Raw genomic sequence first — 20,626 nt, 5'->3', positions numbered from 1 at the left:
GGGGGTTTGGCTGACGGCTCTCCGTCCGGTGAGGGTTGGGGGGTTTGGCTGACGGCTCTCTGTCTGGTGAGGGTTGGGGGGTTTGGCTGATGGCTCTCCGTCCGGTGACGGTTGAGGGGTATGGCTGACGGCTCTCCGTCCAGTGAGGGTTGGGGGGGGGGTTTGGCTGATGGCTCTCCATCCAGCGAAGGTTGAGGGGTTTTCTCCCCCAGGGGGTCTTTCCGTTTCTTCCCGGCTCTTTCACGGGGAAGATCTCTCTCACTGTAGGGGGGTCCCACCACCTACTGGGTTCTCTTTCACGCTTGTGTGCTGGTCGAGCTGAAAACCCACCCAACACAGGGGCCCTTCCGGGCTCTGCTGTGTTGGCGTCTGGGAGTGGACAGAGCTTTGATTGCCAGAAGCTGTTGGCCACCACTGTGCTAGCTGCAGTGGTGCGGCTGGAGCGAATCGCGCGAGAGCCACCAGCGCGCGGTGGAACCGGGGGTCCTCCCCAGGCCACGACTCTGGCGGCCTGCAGGTGTGAGCCCGGGCGCCCCCTGGGCCTGGGGACTGGCGTGGGGGTCCTCTGGGTGCCAGGGTTTCTTCTGACATCTTTACGGAATGATCGATGAGGATGACCTCCAAGAACCTGCACGTGGAATCTTCAGGAACCCGGTAAGGATTCAGGATCTCGGAGCCCCCAGGGGAGCCCAGCTCATTCCTCAGCAACAGATCGAAGGCTTCGTGCCAACTTCAGCTGATGGCACCGTGATGGACGGGCTTGCCGAACGCTGCACCCCTGGAACCAGGTGCTTATGGCCACCGCGGCACACACGAGCCCCTGATGCTGCACCCTGGATGGGCTGCGTCCCAGTCTGGGCACTCGCTGGGCTGGAGGGGGAGGGCGCCCCGTGGACTGTGCGCTCTGTGTGGGATGCCGACACTGCACACGGCAGCTCTACCCACTATGCCGCAGCGCCGGCCCCTGATAGCTCTTTCCTATGCTGACTGCATTTCCTTGGGTGAATTCCCAGGAGTGGGATGGCTGGGTCAATCGTCGGTCCATATTCAGATTTCCGAGCTGTCTCCATACTGTCTTCCATGGCGGCTTTAGCAGTTTGCATGCCCACCAGCAGTGGACTAGGGTACCTTCCCCCCACATCCTCACCAGCATCTGTTTGTTGATTTCTGTATGGGAGCCATTCTAACCAGGTGAGGTGAGCCTCATTGGGGTTCGATTTGCATTTCCCCGGCGGCTGGTGATCCTGAGAGTTTTTCCATGTGTCTCTCTCTTTTTTTTTTAAAAGATTTATTTTATTTATTTGAAAGACAGAGTTACAGAGAGAGAGGTCTTCCATCCGCTGGTTCATTCCCCAGATGGCTGCAACGGCCAGAGCTGCACTGATCCAAAGTCAGGAACCAGGAGCTTCTTCCAGGGGTCCAAGCACTTGGGCCATCTTCCACTGCTGTCCCAGGTCATAGCAGGGAGCTGGATGGGAAGCGCAGCAGCCGGGACTTGAACCGGCACCCATATGGGTTGCGGGCACTGCAGGCCAGGGTGTTAACCTGCTGCGCCATAGCGCCGGCCCCTCACGTGTCTCTTGGCCATTTGGATTTCTTTTGAAAAACGCCTGTCTAAGGCCTTTGCCCATTTCTTAACAACTGGGTCATTTGTTTGTCGTTGGGTTTCCTGATCTCCTTGTGTATTCTGGTTATTAACCCTCCATCGGTCGCAGGGTTTTCAGACTTCTTCTCCGTTCTGTCCGTCGCCGCTTGCCTTTGCTGAGTGTTTCTGTGGCAGTGCAGGGCTTCTGAGCTGCTGGGATCCCGTTTGTCAGTCTTGGCTTTGACCGCCGGTGCCTCGGGGGTCTCTTCCAAGAACTCTTCCCCGTGCCAACGTCTCGCAGCCCTGCTGTGACTGCTTATGAGTTTAGAAGTGTGAGTGTGTGCGCGTGTGCATGTGTGTGCACGTGTGTATGTGCGTGTGTGTGCGCGTCCATTCTTTAGGATCCTATACTTGGAAAACGTCTTCCCCCGAATCTGTGTGCTTTTCCCCTGTCTGATTTTCTCAGCCAAGACTGCCGAGTATCGAACAGGAGTGGAGAAAGGGGCCATCTTTGCCTCGCTCCTCATCTCCAGGTTCGGCGCCCGCTTCTCACCGTCAGGCTGCACTCTGTGGCTGTGCTGATCGTCACCGCCGAGTGTGTGAGCCCTGGGTCTGCTCGGTTGTTTTATCATGCCAGGCAGTTTTACCTCTGTTCTGGGTCGTGAGCGCTTTCATTGGGAACACACGTTGGATGTGTTGGAACATTTCCCCTACATCTGTTCAGACGATCACAGAGCTGCCCTTCTTCAGCCGTGGACGGGATGCGCTCCGAGCCCCTTGGCGGGGTTTGTAACTATTTCCTTACCGCCTGGAATCCGATCTGCTGATGCTGTGTTGCAGAGGTTTGCGTATGTGACGGTTGAGAGCCAGCAAGACGGAGCCAAGGTGGCGTTGCCACGTCAAAGGCCAGCGCAGCGCCCACGCGTGTCTTCTCTGCCTCCATGTGGGTCGACCTGGCCAGGGACTTCTGTATGCCGACGTATAACACACTACAGTGCAAATTATAAATGCTATTGCCTGTATCTTGTAGATTCCTCAGGATTTCTGATGTACAAGGGCATCCCTGTTGCTAATGTAGAGTCTTGCTCCTTCATTCTGGTCACACTTTACCTTCTTGCGTGAATGACAGACGTGAAAGCAGGCGCCCTTACTTCTTTCCTGAAGTTGAGGAGACAACATCTGGTGTCGTTAAGCAGGTGCTGCCCGGGCAGTTTCTGTAGGTTCCCTTTGTCTGTTACAGTAGGCTCCTGTCTCCCTCAGAGATTTGGTTATTTATGAGAGAGAGAGAGAGAGAGAGAGAGAGATGCACCAGCTGCCGATTCACTCCCCAGCTCCTTCCACAGCTGGAACGAGGCAAGCTTGGAGCCAGGACACAGGAGCGCCACCCGTTTCCCACGTGGGTGCAGGGACGCAGTCCTTGGGCCGCCAGCAGCCGCCTTCCCAGGCACAGCAGCAGGAGCTGTGCTGGAAGCAGAGTAGCTGGGGTTTCCATCAGCGTCCGGCATGGGGGGTGGGTGTCCCAGAGGGTGGGTTATCCTGTACCCTGACGCCTCTTCCGATTGTTTGCTTTTAGTGCGAGTTCCTTGGGTGCTTGTACTCACGAGGTGTGCTTTGTTTTACCAAATGCTTTTTCTAGGTATACTGAGTTCTTTGTTCTATTGATTTGTTGCATGATATTCCATGTTGAACAGCCTTGCATTCCAGGGACCCCTCGACTGACTCAGGTAAATAATCCTTTAGGAGGACGGCTGGATTTTACTTAGGAAGTGGCTAGAGATCCTGGTTGGGAGAGCAACACACAGAACTCACTACACACACAGCTCTCACTGCACGCACAGCTCTCACTACACACACAGCTCTCACTACACACACAGCTCTCACTGTACACACAGCTCTCACTACACACACACAGATCTCACTGCACACACACAGCTCTCACTGCACACACAGATCTCACTACACACACAGCTTTCACTACACACACAGCTCTCACTGCACACACAGATCTCACTACACACACAGCTCTCACTGCACACACAGATCTCACTGCACACACAGCTCTCACTACACACACACAGATCTCACTGCACACACAGCTCTCACTACACACACAGCTCTCACTACACACACACACAGCTCTCACTGCACACACAGCTCTCACTACACACACACAGCTCTCACTACACACACAGCTCTCACTACACACACACAGCTCTCACTGCACACACAGCTCTCACTGCACACACACAGCTCTCACTACACACACAGCTCTCCCTACACACACAGCTCTCACTGCACACACACAGCTCTCACTGCACACACACAGCTCTCACCACACACACAGCTCTCACTACACACACACAGCTCTCACTACACACACACAGATCTCACTGCACACACAGCTCTCACTACACACACAGCTCTCACTACACACACACACAGCTCTCACTGCACACACAGCTCTCACTGCACACACACAGATCTCACTACACACACAGCTCTCACTGCACACACAGCTCTCCCTGCACACACACTCTCACTACACACACACAGCTCTCACTACACACACAGCTCTCACTACACACACACAGCTCTCACTACACACACAGCTCTCACTACACACACAGCTCTCACTACACACACAGTTCTCACTACACACACACTCTCACTACACACACACTCTCACTACACACACACAGCTCTCACTACACACACACAGCTCTCACTACACACACAGCTCTCACTACACACACACAGCTCTCACTGCACACACAGCTCTCACTACACACACACAGCTCTCCCTACACACACAGCTCTCACTACACACACAGCTCTCACTGCACACACAGCTCTCACTGCACACACACAGCTCTCCCTACACACACAGCTCTCCCTACACACACAGCTCTCACTACACACACACTCTCACTACACACACACAGCTCTCACTACACACACACAGCTCTCCCTACACACACAGCTCTCACTGCACACACACAGCTCTCACTGCACACACACAGCTCTCACCACACACACAGCTCTCACTACACACACACAGCTCTCACTACACACACACAGATCTCACTGCACACACAGCTCTCACTACACACACAGCTCTCACTACACACACACACAGCTCTCACTGCACACACAGCTCTCACTGCACACACACAGATCTCACTACACACACAGCTCTCACTGCACACACAGCTCTCCCTGCACACACACTCTCACTACACACACACAGCTCTCACTACACACACAGCTCTCACTACACACACACAGCTCTCACTGCACACACACAGCTCTCACTACACACACACTCTCACTACACACACACACAGCTCTCACTACACACACAGCTCTCACTACACACACACAGCTCTCACTACACACACACTCTCACTACACACACACACAGCTCTCACTACACACACAGCTCTCACTACACACACACAGCTCTCACTGCACACACAGCTCTGCACACACACAGCTCTCACTACACACACAGCTCTCACTACACACACAGCTCTCACTACACACACACAGCTCTCACTACACACACAGCTCTCACTACACACACACAGCTCTCACTGCACACACAGCTCTCACTGCACACACACAGCTCTCACTACACACACAGCTCTCCCTACACACACAGCTCTCACTGCACACACACAGCTCTCACCACACACACAGCTCTCACTACACACACAGCTCTCACTGCACACACAGCTCTCACTGCACACACAGCTCTCACTATACACACAGCTCTCACTGCACACACACAGCTCTCACTACACACACAGCTCTCACTGCACACACACAGCTCTCACTACACACACAGCTCTCCCTACACACACAGCTCTCACTACACACACACAGCTCTCACTACACACACAGCTCTCACTGCACACACACAGCTCTCACTGCACACACACAGCTCTCACTACACACACAGCTCTCACTACACACACAGCTCTCACTACACACACACAGCTCTCACTACACACACAGCTCTCACTGCACACACAGCTCTCACTACACACACACAGCTCTCACTACACACACAGCTCTCACTACACACACACAGATCTCACTACACACACAGCTCTCACTACACACACAGCTCTCACTGCACACACACAGCTCTCACTATACACACACAGCTCTCACTACACACACAGCTCTCACTGCACACACAGCTCTCACTGCACACACACAGCTCTCACTACACACACACACAGCTCTCACTGCACACACAGCTCTCACTGCACACACAGATCTCACTACACACACAGCTCTCACTGCACACACAGCTCTCCCTGCACACACACTCTCACTACACACACACAGCTCTCACTACACACACAGCTCTCACTACACACACACAGCTCTCACTGCACACACAGATCTCACTACACACACAGCTCTCACTGCACACACAGCTCTCACTGCACACACAGCTCTCACTACACACACACTCTCACTACACACACACAGCTCTCCCTGCACACACACTCTCACTACACACACACAGCTCTCACTACACACACAGCTCTCACTACACACACACAGATCTCACTACACACACAGCTCTCACTACACACAGCTCTCACTGCACACACAGCTCTCACTACACACACACAGCTCTCACTGCACACACACTCTCACTACACACACACAGCTCTCACTGTACACACAGCTCTCACTACACACACAGCTCTCACTGCACACACACAGCTCTCACTACACACACAGCTCTCACTGTACACACAGCTCTCACTGCATACACACAGCTCTCACTGTACACACAGCTCTCACTGTACACACAGCTCTCACTACACACACAGCTCTCACTACACACACACACACAGCTCTCACTGCACATACAGCTCTCACTGCACACACACAGCTCTCACTACACACACAGCTCTCACTGTACACACAGCTCTCACTGTACACACAGCTCTCAGTGCGCACACAGAGGCCACACTGCACTCTTGCTGTGCTGCTCAGGGCTGTGTTGTAGGAATCGTGCCGTCACTCCGAGGAGTCAGTGTGGCTGCTGCGGCTCGTGGTTCCTGGGGTGCGCCTGTGCTAAGAACCCTTTAGCCTCTTTCCTGTGTTGTCTCGATTTCCCACAGCGCGTCCTCGTGAAGCAGCTGCCGTCATTTCACTGCAACAGCCATGACCCAGTCGTTTCCTCCTCGGCGGTGGTGCTGGCGCTCTCTGGAGCTGTTTGTGCCTGAAACCTGAGCCCCGAGGTTTATACCCCAGTGTTGTCTCCAGGAGTGCCCTTCCCCAACACACAACCAAAACCACAACCCACCACGGCCTCCTCTGCTACCTCCCCTGGTTCAGGCGATCGAATCTTCCCGAGGGGACCCATGGGGAAGGTGGGGGAAGCCACTAGTGTCCCGGGTGCCATAGCCGGGCAGTTCACCGGCTTTCACGTTTCCAGGCTGGGCCTGGTGAGTCACCATGTGATCTCAATAGAGCAATTATCCTGCTGGCAGCTCTGACCTGGCCAAGCTGATTGCCGCAGCTGGAGAGCGTGAGAGCACGGACCGGCGGCCGGTGAGGAGGAGGCTGGGGGGCCGGAGGCTGGGCTGGGTCCCGGCTGAGCCGCGCTTGTCCACGGCCGGCTGCTCTGGAATTGCCTTCCGCTGCTCTCCCGTCAAGTCAGCAAGAGGGATGGCTGTGAGGGTTCTGGAAGGTGACCCCTAAAATGCAGCCTGGGCAGCGAAGCGTCCCGGGTGTTCACGGCAGGGACCCTCAGTCCCCTGAGCGTTGGAGCTGTTGCCCGGCCAGCCGGGCCTCACTGTCACCAGACCAACGGGACATTTCGCTCCGAAGGTGCTGGAGCTCGGGTGAGTGGCGCAGGCAGAGCCCCGCCTGGTCCCCTGGCTGCTCCTCCGGTGTCGGTCCGAGCGCACCTGCCAGGAGAGGCCGTGCACCCGCGCGGTGAGCCTGCTCCTGAGGTGACAGTGGGTGCAGGTGCCCAGGCTGGACGAACCCGCACCTTGCTCGGTGGCCTCTGGAGCAGGCGGTTAGGTGAGGAGGCCAAGAGGAAGTCTCCGGACTGCTGGGACCCTCGGGGCAGAGCAATGGACCCAAACAGGCGTGGCCGTTCCCACGACCTCAGGCAGGTGGGGGAGGGTCCAGCACAGCTCCTGTCACCTCCTGTCACTCTCCTGTCTGCTGCACAGAAGCCTGGCGGGGCTGCTCTCTCTGCAGATGGCTGTGTGGGCACGTACGTGCTGTTGGCAGCATAGTGCTGAGTGAGCCGTCGGGGGCTGGCGGGGGCAGCCTTGGGCAGGTGCCCACCCTCAGGGACCGCCACTCAGTGTGTCCTGGTGGCCTGGGTCGTGCCGCCGTGGACTCTCCCAGGCAAAGGACAGCGCCTGCCTCTCACACTGGCAGGAAGGGCTGGATGAGCCTGGCAGCGTCTGCCGCCTGGAGACCCCGTGTGCTCTCTCGGTGCGGGCACGGAGGGCTGCGGCTGCAATGGGCGGGGCTGTGCAGCAGGCCATGACTGTTGGGCTCCCTGGGCCTGGTGACCGGCACGTTCTCCGGGAGCAGAGGGCTGTGGGCGGACGTGAGGAGCTGATGGCAGTGACCCAGCAGAGGGTGGCTGTGTGGTGCCGTGGGCTGCGCTGCCGCTTTGGACGGCCACGCCGCGTATCAGACTGCCACGCTCCAGGGTCAGCTCGTTTGTGCTACCCGTCCAGCTCTCTGCTAATGACCCTGGGAGAGCAGTAGAAGATGGCTCAAGTCCCTGGGCCCCTGCACCCACGTGGGAGACCCGGGTGGAGCTCCCGGCTCCTGGCTTTGGCCTGGCCCAGCCCTGGCTGCTGTGGGTACTTGGGGAGTGAACCAGCAGATGGAAAATCCCCCCTCCCTCATCTCTTCCCCTCTCTTTGTCACTCTACCTTTCAAATAAATGAATAAATCTTCTGTTGTTGTTGTTTTATTCTTGTTCTTAGAAATAAAGCATTTAGTCTTTTTTTTTTGCAAAAACAAACAAACAAACGAACAAACAAAAAAGCCTTTGATTGGAGCTAGTGCTGTGGCGTAGCAGGTTAAGCCACTGCAGTGCAGTGCCGGCATCCCATATGGACACAGGTTCGAGTCCCGGCTGCTCCACTTCTGATCCGGCTCTGCTGTGGCCTGGGAAAGCAGTAGAAGATGGCCCAAGTGCCTGGGCCCCTGCACCCATCTGGGAGACCTAGAGGAAGCTCCTGGCTCCTGGCTTCGGCCTGGCCCAGCCTTGGCTCTTGTGGCCATCTGGGGAGTGAACTGGTGGATGAAAGACCTCTCTCTCTCTCTGTCTCTGTAGCTCTGAGGCTGCTGTGGGTGTCTCTGACAGCACGGTGGGTAGGGAAGAGGGAGGCTGCCGTGGGGGGTTTTGGGGAACCCTGAGCTCGGTGGCCTGAGTCTGCAGAGGGTCCCTCTTAGGACCTGACCTCCCCCGCCGCCTCCCAGGGCAGCCCGGGCTGCTGGAATCTTCTGCCCCTGCATCTCCCAAGCTGACCGCATGCCACGGCCTCTCGGCCCCACTGACCCCGGGTGTCTGCCCTGGCCGATCCTGCTCCCTGCCACCCTGCACTCTGGCCTGTCACTGAGCTGACCTTGGTCTCAGTAGGAGAGAGCATGGTCTGTAGTTTGTGTCCCTGGTGAGCTGGCGTCAAGTCCCTGGGGCGAGAGCCGGGGGCACTCCCAGGCGGAGAGGATGGCGGCTGGGTGGTCTCGGAAGGGGGGGCCCGGATCAGCCCGGACGGCTGGAACCTCCCCTTCTCTCAGGGCTCCCCACTGTGGCTCGGGGTTCTGGCTGGAGGGTGGACGGGAGGGTCTCCGGGGGCCTGACTGGTGGAGGAGCCGTCCCAGTGAGGGGACCACAGGGAGGCAAACACTGGGTACCTCGTCCAGGGTCGGGGGCGGGTCTTAGGCTCAGACGCGGGTTGGGGGGGGGGCGCGGTGTCAATCTGCTTCCTGTGCTTTTTAAAGTACAGAGGTTTCTTCAGCCCAGGATGCTGGTGGCCAGAGGGTCCAACAACAGGACACTTGTCCCCGGCGAGGCCCCGGCTGTCACAGCTCAGCAGAGAACCAGGAGCCTGAGAGCAAACCGGGGTCCCCTGGGGACTGCATTGCTCCCCCTCCTCCCGGGCGGAGCCTCCAGAACCCAATCACCTCCCGCCAGGCCCCACCCCTTAAAGGACCCAGCGCCTCAACACCAGCACTGCCACACTCAGGATCAGGCTGGGGGCACCCAGACCACACCCACACACTGCAGGGAGGAGCCACGGATTCCAGACCACACCCACGCACTGCAGGGAGGAGCCATGGATTCCAGACCACACCCACACACTGCAGGGGGAGGAGCCACGGATTCCAGACCACACCCACGCACTGCAGGGAGGGGCCACGGATTCCAGACCACACCCACACACTGCAGGGAGGAGCCGCGGATTCCAGACCACACCCACGCACTGCAGGGAGGAGCCATGGATTCTAGACCACACCCACACACTGCTGGGAGGAGCCACGGATTCCAGACCACACCCACACACTGCAGGGGAGGAGCCACGGATTCTAGACCACACCCACACACTGCAGGGAGGGGCCACGGATTCCAGACCACACCCGTGAACTGCAGGGGAGGAGCCACGGATTCCAGACCACACCCACACACTGCAGGGAGGAGCCACGGATTCCAGACCACACCCACGCACTGCAGGGAGGAGCCATGGATTCCAGGACCGGGTTCCAGAGTTTGGGGGTCGCAGAGCGGGTGTAGGCATTGGCTGTTCACACGGCACAGGATGTGTCAGAGGTGTTCTCACTCCTGTGCCTCCTCCCGCACCCCTGCCTCCCACTCCCCTGCCTCCCTCCCGCACCCCTGCCTCCTCCCGCACCCCTGCCTCCTCCCGCACCCCTGCCTCCCTCCCACACCCCTGCCTCCTACTCCCCTGCCTCCCGCACCCCTGCCTCCTCCTGCACCCCTGCCTCCTCCCGTACCCCTGCCTCCCTCTCACATCCCTGCCTCCCACACCCCTGCCTCCTCCCGCACCCCTGCCTCCCACTCCCCGCCTCCCGCACTCCTGCCTCCCTCTCACACCCCTGCCTCCCACTCCCCGCCTCCCGCACTCCTGCCTCCCTCTCACACCCCTGCCTCCCACTCCCCTGCCTCCTATGCCCCTGCCTTCCTCTTGCACCCCTGCCTCCCATTCCCCTGCCTCCCATGCCCCTGCATCCCTCCCGCACCCCTGCCCCCAGCCCCCATGGTCTCCCGGGCCTCAGGGGGTCTGCATCTTCCTCTATGGTGACTCTGAGATTTCCCAACAGGAAACTGGCACAGTAACGCCCACCTGCACATGTTGAGGGCGACAGAGGGACCGAGGCCCTGGGAGGAAGCGTTGCTGTGACCTCGCAGCCGCCGGCCACGCACGTCTGCGGGGAAGCTGCCCGCACCCAGCCCGAGCAGCCGTCTCCCTCCCCGTGTTCTGTGCCGCTCGTGTGCAGGGCCCCCGGGGAGATGAAGCCAGCGGAGGCCCTGGTGGGGAGGGGGCTGTGGGGAGGCCTGGTGGGGAGGGGGGACTCCGCAGATGCCCACGGGGAGGAGGCCGCAGGCGGGAAGGGCCTGGGACTGAGGGCGGCTGGGCAGGGAGGAAAGGTGAGGCCGGGCACAGGGGGCGGCACGGTGGGCGCCGGGGCTCCCTGCAGACGTGGAGGGGACTCTGGGCCACTCGGGGCTGCGGACGCCTTGGGGCCGAGGCCGGCATCACTGGCCTGTCTCAGGACGGGCACTCTGGCCGGCAGGGAGCGGGGGCAGGGGGCAGGGGGTCCCTAGGAGGCTTCTGTGGAAACCAGGAAGGGGAGGGAGCTCAGACGGGGGGGGATGAAGGGGAGCAATGAGGAGGGGCTGAAGCGGGGCCCATTTTAGGGTGGGGCCCACAGGACCTGCTGAGGTGTGTGTGTGTGTGTGTGTGTGTGTGTGAGAGAGAGAGAGAGAGAGAGAGAGAGAGGAGGGTTGATGGTAGATGGACAGGCAGGCAGGCCTGAGCTGCAGCACACACACGTGCTTGGGGCAGGCGTCTGCACAGGCGCCCAAGGCAGGGAGCAGCTGCAGGTGGAGCCAAGCCCCTTCCTCTTCCTGACTCCGGGGGCCCCTGAGAGCCAGCCAGGCTGAGGCATCACGGCCGTGCTGTCCCCAGGTGGGGGCAGGAGGGGTCAAACGGTTCAGCTTCTCACGGGGCCGAGCTGGCGGACACCTGCTTCTGCGGCAAGATCGGGCAGGAGAGAGATGGGGACGTCTGGCCAGTCCTCGGGGTCCTGGGTTGTGTGTGTGTGTGTGTGGGGGGGTGCGGCTGTGGGTGCGGCTGTGGGTGCAGCTGGGGCTGCGGGCGTGGCTGTAGCTGTGGCCGTGGCTGTAGCTGTGGCCGTGGGCGTGGCTCTGGCTCTGGGTGCGGCTCTGGCCACCGGCGCAGCTGCGGGCCTGCAGGTTTGCTCTTTCTTCTCCCGGCCTGGCCTGGGGCTCGCAGCTGCAGGACGTGTGGTTCGTCCTGCTCTGTCCCAGGCAGTGCAGGAGACCAGGAGGCAGAGTCAGCTGCCAGTGAGAGACAGAGTCCCCAGTGGAGCCTGCGGGGCCCCGTCCACCACCTGGGGAGGACCCGGCTGGCCCCCAAAGGCAGGCGCTCCCTTCCCCGTGTGTGCGGCGAGACTCTGAGGACAGAGGCTGCGGGTCCAGTGATCGCTGGAATTCTGTCTCCAAAGTAAGAGACCGAGAGGTGACGAGGCCACTGCAGGTCAGGCCTGACCCCTGTCGCCCTGCCCCTCCCCCACCCTCCACGGGTGACGCAGCAGGAAGACCCTCACGGCCTTCGAGGACACTAGACTACTCCCCTGTCATCACGTGGTGACCCGCCCCTGGGCAAGGACGGCAGCCCCGGCCGTGTCCAGCTGCTCTTAGTCCCACCGCTGCCTCCGAGGCCTGGACGTCCTGTGAGTCACCGGAGCGGCCCAGCCTTCCTCCCACGCGAGCTGCCAGGCTGGGACGGCTCGGGACGGCCTCTTGGCATCCATTACCCCGTCAAGCCGACAGGCTTCGGAGGAGGACGTCGGAAACGTTAGCCCGGGCCGCTGGGCAGTTAGCGGAGAGTGTCCGGTCCACGGCCCCAGCCTGGGGACGGTTGAACGGTCCTCTCCTGTGCCGTGAGCCCCGGGCGCAGCTGCTGAGGGCTCGGGTCTGCATGGCGAGCCGTGTGGCGCTCCCCCACCCCAGCACCTTCCTGGGGACCCCTCTGTGGGCGGGGGTCCTGGTGGGAGCAACAGTGGGACGGCCCTGCCCGAGCCCTGCGACCCCAGCCTCCCAGCGGGAACCGTGGTGGCCCCGGAGCAGGACAGCTGCATCCGGGTCCTTCCCACCCAGTTCTCCCTACAGGAAGTGGCTCCTCTCACTCTCTCCTGTGGTTTTCAGGGAAGCACGGACCTGGCAGAGCTGGTTCCCGGGGACTGGCTAAGAGCGTTTGTTGTAAGACAGGGTGTGGCCGAATGTGCCCAACTCCCTGCGAGGCGAGGGAGGAGCTGGGCGGCGGGGCCGTGGGGTGGGCAGCCTGGCTCAGCTCTGGGAACTGGGTTTCTCGCCTGTCCTGTGGGGGCGTTCAGCCAGGGTGGGCCAGGGACAGGCTCCACTGCAGGGCTCAGTTACTGGAGCCGGTGCAGAGCCTCGGTCGCAGGAGCAGGGGCGGGGTCGTATTAGAGGAGCCGGGAAGCCCAGGCAGGCAGCGAGCACCGGGTGGGCAGGGGCACCAGGCCAGGGCTGCCGGTGCCGGGGCGGTGATGGTGTTCCCGGCAGCCTGGGCAGACGGTGTCCCAAGGAGGGCCAGAGCCGCTGTGCTGCTCGCTTGCCCCTCTTCCTGCCTCGCGCTGCCTCCTGGTGCCTCTCCCTGGCTGACCCCAGGTGGAGACATGCGTGGGTGCCGGGGCCTCTGGGTCTGGCCTGAGAGAGTGGAGGACAAATCCGGGGGCAGCTGGTGCACCACCAGCCCCACTCCTAGGAGCAGCGCCCGTGGCACCAGATACACTGAGGAGGCTCCTGGCACAGAGGAGCCATCAACGGCGTGGGCTTTGCGGCCCCTGCGCCCTCCTAGAACCCGGGCACCTTGCCTCACCACGCCCACCTCACCTGTGAGCAAGGAAGCACTGGGCGTAACCCAGGGGGCCCAGGAGGCTGGCGTGAGTGGCCCTGGGGGTGGGGGCGGGTGGGTTCAGGGAAGCGAACACTTTGCACTCCTTCATCGGATCCTGGCTTCAGCCTGGCCCAGAACTGGCTGTTATGGCCATCTGGGGAGTGAACCTCTCTCTCTCTCTCTCTCTGTAACTCTGCCTTTCAAATAAATAAATCTTTTAAAAAATGGGATGAATGAAATTGTCCCCAGAAGCTTTGCAGCAGGGATGCCTCCCAGGCCGTGCAGGGAAGGGGGAGAGGCGCCACGGCCCGGCTTGGGGCTCTCAGTGGCCGATTTCCTGCTAAGCGAGCGTCCGCTTGCTTTCCCTGCCTGGGATGCGGCTGCCTCCCCCACCCCCGTCTTTGTGAGGCTTCGTCTCAGGTGCCACCTGCCACAGCCGGGACCTGGTGCTCCCTTTTAATTCCTTCCCTCTGGTTTTCCAGGGCAAAGACTGGAGGAAAAGTGGCACCAGCCAGAGTCATGAATCCATAAGTTCAGAGCCAGGACCGTAGCCCTGGCCTCAGCTGCCGCCTCCTCCCGTGTCCCTCTCCCGGGGTGGGCGGGGGGCGGGGAGAGCTGCGGCTCTGTCGGTTAAGGCATCGATCGCGGAGGAGGTGGCTGCCTGTCCGGCTGTTTGGCGGTTGATTGATTCTTTCCAATCAGGCGGTCTGCGTGCCAGGCTGTTAAGGCAGCCGGAGTCTCGTGGGTCCAGGCAGGATCCAGTTATTTCCGCCACTGAGATACAACCCTAATTAACTGAACCATAAATGTTCCGTGTTAGCGGGGGGCTGGGACCGAGTGCCTGAGACTCCACCAGGAGTGAGTTTTCCACGGAAACCATGGGCAGTAAGTGAGAAACCCCCTAGTCCTCGGGGAGAAGCCCACAGAATGAGGGCCGGGGTATTGTAGGGACCCTGGCCCTGGTTCCTGCAGATCGAGGGGGGGCTGATGTCGGAGGCCGATGTCGCTGAGGTGGCAGAACCACGACGCCTGCCGTGGCCTGGATAAGTGCTTCCAGCGGCCGCACGGAGCCGGCTTTCCTTAGGGCGATGTGACGGGAAGTCCTGCCCCAGGGACCCGTGGCTCAAGGAGCAAAGCGCTCCCTGGCCTTGCCCAGCAGAGCAGCCAGGGGGAGCTCCAGCCCCGGGTGCAGCTCAACCGGGCCCCTGGCCCTGGGCAGCCTGCTTTCCCTGCCTGCCTGGGGCTGTGTCGCCTGGGCAGCCTTCCGCGGGCTTCCACGGGGACGGTCACCCCTGTCCCTGTCCACGCAGGTTCCCCCAGAAGCTCCTGAGCAGGTGGACGCCGTCTTCCTTCCTGTGGAGCCTGTGGTGGGACTCAGCCATGACCGCCCACGACGTGGTCAGGGGCAGCGTGGGGCTTGGGATGGGCGGACGCCTTCAAAGCCCTCAGTGGAGAGTAGAAGAGGGGGCTCTCCCCCAGGGCCGTCAGCTCCATGGGCCAGAGATAGGGCGTGGGCCCGCCTCCCCGGAGCTGCCTACCCACTGCAGGATGCCGGGGGGGGGGGCAATGACCACGGGTGTCCCCTCCCTGCACTGCCACGCCCTCCCCCGTGGGCTCTGTGCCCCACCTGTGCTGCGGGTACAGGCTACCCTGGGGAGACACCCCGCACCCACCCCACCCTGGTCTGGGAAGGCTCCCGGCTGTGCCATGAGGACCTCCAGGATGGTGGGGTCCCAGTTACCTTGGCTTCTTCTCGGGGTGTCGGCTGCTCCTCAACAGGTGAACCCAACAGCTGATCCCAGAGCTGCACTCTAAGGAGTTCACATCACGAGGGTGCGCCTGTGTCTGTTCCCCCATCTTTGCCCCACAGCCCTGAGGGGTGCAGGACGGTTCCTGGGCAGACCGGGCTGGTGCTGGGGGGCTGCCTCGTGCCTCGTCCGCGGGAGGAGAACTGGAGGGCTGGCCCTGGGATACCTGCACCCCCTCCCCCCATTGCCTCTGCTCTCCTACAGCGTTGGAGCCAAGGGTTCCTCCTCCCCACACCTGTCCACTTCCCTTCAAGGTGGACTGAGCAGGTTGGGGGCAGGGGCTCTGGATGGCCCTTGGCTGCTGTGGCTCCTGCTTGCAAATGTTTGCTGACTGCCTGGGGGACTGAAATGTGCCTGGAGCAGCCCCTCCCCCAGCTCTACCTGTGCCCAGCTTCCTCCACTCCTGCCTCGGATTCCTGCTCACCAGGATGGGGAAGGAGAACCGAAAGGCGCGGACAGGAGCTGCCTGCCTGGGACGCCCCCTGCAGGCCACAGCAGGATATTCCTGGAGAGCCTCCAAGCCTCCAACAGAGCCTGGACTCTGGGGGACTGCGATTTGTCTTTGCTCTGGGGCCACTTTTCCTGCAGATGTGAGTCCAGCACCCTCCCTCCCTCCTGGGGAGCCGAGCCAGCCCAGCCGATGCCAGAGTGGACTTCCCAGCCCCAGGTATTAGGTGTTCAGTGGTGGAGACTGGGTGTGTTTTTAGCAGGGGTATGGAAATGCACTTTGCTCTTTGAATATGGGCAGAGGCAGCCTGGGCGGCTGTCACAGCAGCCCCTTCGGGAACGGAAGGCGAGATGGACGGGCTCCGCTCCTGGGATGTCCTCGGTGATACACAGCACTGCCCCCAGCAGGCACCTGCTGGGCCCCTGCAATGGTGTGCCCGCCCCAGGCCACATCCTGGCCGCCAGATAACCTCCCCTTTAGGTAACGGATCACTGCTCCGTATGGGTGTGAGGTGAGGCCCAGGGGACCCGGCTGAGCTCTGCTGGCCTGTGGTCACCTGCAGTAGCATGTCTGACTCCATGCTAAACCCTGGGCCACGAGGACCCAGAGCCCCGGAATCCACCTGCGGCCAGGTATGCTCTGCGGAGGCTTCCGGCACAGCAGGGGAGGGAAGTGGCAGCCATTATTATTTACGGTGATAAGTCGCAGGTCCCGGGGACAAGACCCTGTCACGCCCCTCCTTAAACAGCTCAGAGCTCCTGTGGGCTGCACCTCCCAGCTGGAGCCCTCTGCAGGCACCTGGACCCCCCGGTCCTCCCCACCCTGCGCAGAGGTCCCGGCTCCCGGCTGCCACACTCCCGCTTACCCTGGAGTTCCCAGTGCCACAGCTGGGTTATTGCAGACTTTCCCCCAACACGGTGTGTGGATTTGAAACAGCACCGCCCTCCCCAGTCACCATTCAGTTTCCCTCTTTGACCTGTGGGGTTTCCAGACTCTATCTTGCTCAATTTCCCAACATTTAAACTTCGTAATGACTTTATTCCTAATGTGGTCAGAGAACAACCTGTATAATTCCACTTTAATCCACATGGACTTGTCATAAATCTGTCTTTCATCATGACTCAGAGGTGAGGATTGCTCCCTTCTGGTCCACCTTAAGCTAATGTCGCGTGGCTCTCAGGGGACATGGAAACTGGCTTTACAAGTGTGCATGCGTGCCAGTCCCTGTACCCCGTGTCACACACATCACCTCCACACGCATCCTAAACCCCACAGCAATGCCAGGAGTCTTGCCTTACCAGTCCTATGCGTTTTAACAAGGCTAAGAAAAGGGACCAGGTTCTTTATAAACCAGGTATTTGCCATATTTTCATTGCTGGTTTTCTTTACTCCCTCCTGAAGATCCGAATCTCTGTCCAGCATCATTTTCCTTTAGTTTAACTTCTTTTAGGGATTTCGCTATGCTGGTCTGCTGGAAGCTGATTCTGTTTGTTTCAGTTTTATTAAAAATGTGTTTCTTCCCCCCACGTTAAAGGATATTTAACCTGTGTGTGGAGTTCCGGGCTGACTCAGCCCCTCAGCATGAAAATGGCTGTTCCATCGTGGAGTGGCCTCCATAGCTTCTGGTAGAAGTCCGCAGTTAGCTAACATAGTCTTTTTCTGTGTGGAACTGGTTTTTAATTTTATTTTTAAAAGTTTTTTTGTTTATTTGTTTTTAGAGGTAGAGTTACAGAGAGGAGTAGAGATAGGGAGAGAAGTCTTCCATCTGCTGGTTCACTCCTCAAATGGCCAGAGCTGAGCTGATCTGAAGCCAGGAGCCAGGAGCTTCCTCCAGGTCTCCCACGTGGGTGCAGGGGCCCTAGGACCTGGCCCATCCTCCACTGCCTTCCCAGGCCACAGCAGGGAGCTGGACTGGAAGAGGAGCAGCCGGGAAATGGACTGGAGCCCATGTGGGAAGCAGCACCGCAGGGGGAGGCTTAACCTTCACCAACACAGCACGGCCCCTGATTTTTATTTTTAATTTAGTTTTTTTGGTCCCTGGTGTCTTTTACGATGTCTACTTCACTGTTATTTAGCAGAGTGATTTTCTGCCTGGATTTTCTTGGTGTTTCTGTGCTTTACGAGTGGCCACACTTCATGGAGAGTTTTACGTCTGTCACCAAACTGGGAGCCTGCTGGCTGTGGTTTCCCCAGATACCTTCCTGCTCGTTTGTCCGCTTCCCAGCCTCTCGTAGCTCAGAGCCAGCGTTGCGGCTCAGTTCCTCGGAGGCTTTTCTCCTTATTCTTCAGATTGGATATTTCCTCTGGTTATTTTCCCGAGCTCACTGACTCCGATCGCTCACTCCTATGCTGCCTCTGACTCCATCGTCGGGTTTCGTTCCAGGCGCTCTGAGCTGCAGTTCTGAGAGCTGCTCCTGATCCGCTTGTGTTTTCCTCTTCTCTGCCGAGTGGTTCGCTCACGCACCTGCTGTGGGGATGCCCTCCTGGCCGCTTGCAGGGCGGCTGCTGTGGTTTCCCCGTGGTCCACGTCTGTTGTCTGTCAGCTCCGGTGCCTGGGTCACCGCAGGGCTGACCTGGCACCATGGTCCTTTGACTTGAGAACTGGCCCCGCTGCCGGTGCTTGCTTGTGTGTTGAGTGATCTGGAAGCACCTTGGACACGGCCAGTGCTTCGTGCACACCCTGGGGAGTAACATGGACATGGCCAGTGCTTTGTGCACACCCTGGGGAGTAGCATGGACACAGCCGGTGCTTCGTGCACATCCTGGGGAGTAACATGGACACAGCCAGTGCTTTGTGCACACCCTGGGGAGTAACCTGGACACGGCCAGTGCTGTTGTGCACACCCTGGGGAGTAACATGGACATGGCCAGTGCTTCGTGCACACCCTGGGGAGTAACATGGACACGGCCAGTGTGTTGTGCACACCCTGGGGAGTAACATGGACACGCCAGTGCTGTTGTGCACACCCTGGGGAGTAACATGGACATGGCCAGTGCTTCGTGCACACCCTGGGGAGTAACATGGACACAGCCAGTGTGTTGTGCACACCATGGGGAGTAACATGGACATGGTCAGTGTGTTGTGCACACCCTGGGGAGTAACATGGACATGGTCAGTGCTTCGTGCACACCCTGGGGAGTACCATGGACACGGCCAGTGCTTCGTGCACACCCTGCATTCTTGCGTTGATCTACAGAGCGTTGCTACTGTGCTGTTGCCAACGTTGTGGTCAATGTGGTTTGTGTGTTGGAACCTTGGTTGCCAGTGTGGTGATGTAAGAACTGGCCGGACCTCTAACAGTGGGGCCCGGTGGGGTCCTCAGGTCCCCGGGGTCTCTGTGCTTGGGGGGGGTTAATGTAGGTGGTATGGGAGCCCAGCCATGGTGCTGCCCACGAGAAGGTGAGGCAGCTGGGCAGCCCTCGCTGGAGCCAGCGCTGTGCTGGTTGGACTGCTGGTGCCAGAACCAGGAGCTGAGGAGGCATCTTCTTTCACCCCAGCCCAGGGCTTTCACCACGGGGACAGGGAGTGGACGCCCACAGCAGGCAGTAAGCCCGGGTGGACTCAGCCACAGCAGGCCTGTCCCCCGTGGGCTGTGGGGCTGGGGCATCAGGTCAGTGCCCCTCCCCCACCATGGGGCCGTTCGCATCCCGCAGTGGCACAGACAGCTGACAGGTCACTCGGGCACTTGGGGGGACACTGTGGGCAGCACCTCCTCCCTCGCCAGCAGCGATGGCCACCGCAGGGTATGACTTTCCCCAGCAGGGGGACAGTGGGACTCCTGTCACTCAGAGCTGTGGCGGCGCTGGACCTTGCTGGACTGGAGACTTGACCTCAGACCACAGCCACGGCCGGGTTTTCTCTCAAAATCTCCCTGGCTTTGTCCGCCCGCCAGGGCCCTGGGTAGTTTTGCGTTTGTTTTCTCTCGTGGCTGTTTCCTGGGGAAGGGTCGGCCCCCCGGGAGCTCACTCTACCTGTGGTCTCGGGAACACTTAGTTATCTTGTTTAATTAGCTCACAGCCGCCCATTTGTTTGTTTGTTGTTCTCTTCTTTGGACCCCTGGGGTTGGCAGTCTCTGCTTCCAGTTCTGCTGGGGCTGGTGTGGGCGGGGCTGAGCCAGGCTGGGAAGGCAACGTGGAGAAAGGCAATGTGTCCTGCGTCAGGAGCTCGGGCCTTCGTCATCATCTTCTTCATCATCATCTTCTTCATCATCTTCATCATCTTCACCATCTTCATCATCGTCATCATCATTGTCATCATCATCTTCTTCATCATCATCATCATCTTCATCATCATCTTTATCTTCATCTTCATCATCATCGTCATCATCGTCATCAGCAGCAGCATCGTTATTATTTGCTATCACTGGTTTTTTTGCTATTTTACTTAGGGACATTTCAAGTCAGTGTTTTTTTTTTTAATTCAACACATATTTCTTGAGAGCCTGCTATGTGCCAGCTGTGGCTGCATTGGGGGACAAAGCTGAGCCCTGCCCTCAGGGAGCTGCCCGTCCGCCCTCTGCTGTCCCTCCGCCCTCTGCTGTCCCTCACTGCACACATGACCCTGGGCAAGTCGTCACGCATCCCTGCACCTGCG

Source organism: Oryctolagus cuniculus, chromosome 7, assembly GCF_964237555.1.
Source record: "Oryctolagus cuniculus chromosome 7, mOryCun1.1, whole genome shotgun sequence".
NCBI lineage: Eukaryota > Metazoa > Chordata > Mammalia > Lagomorpha > Leporidae > Oryctolagus > Oryctolagus cuniculus.
This window is presented reverse-complemented; position numbering follows the sequence as displayed.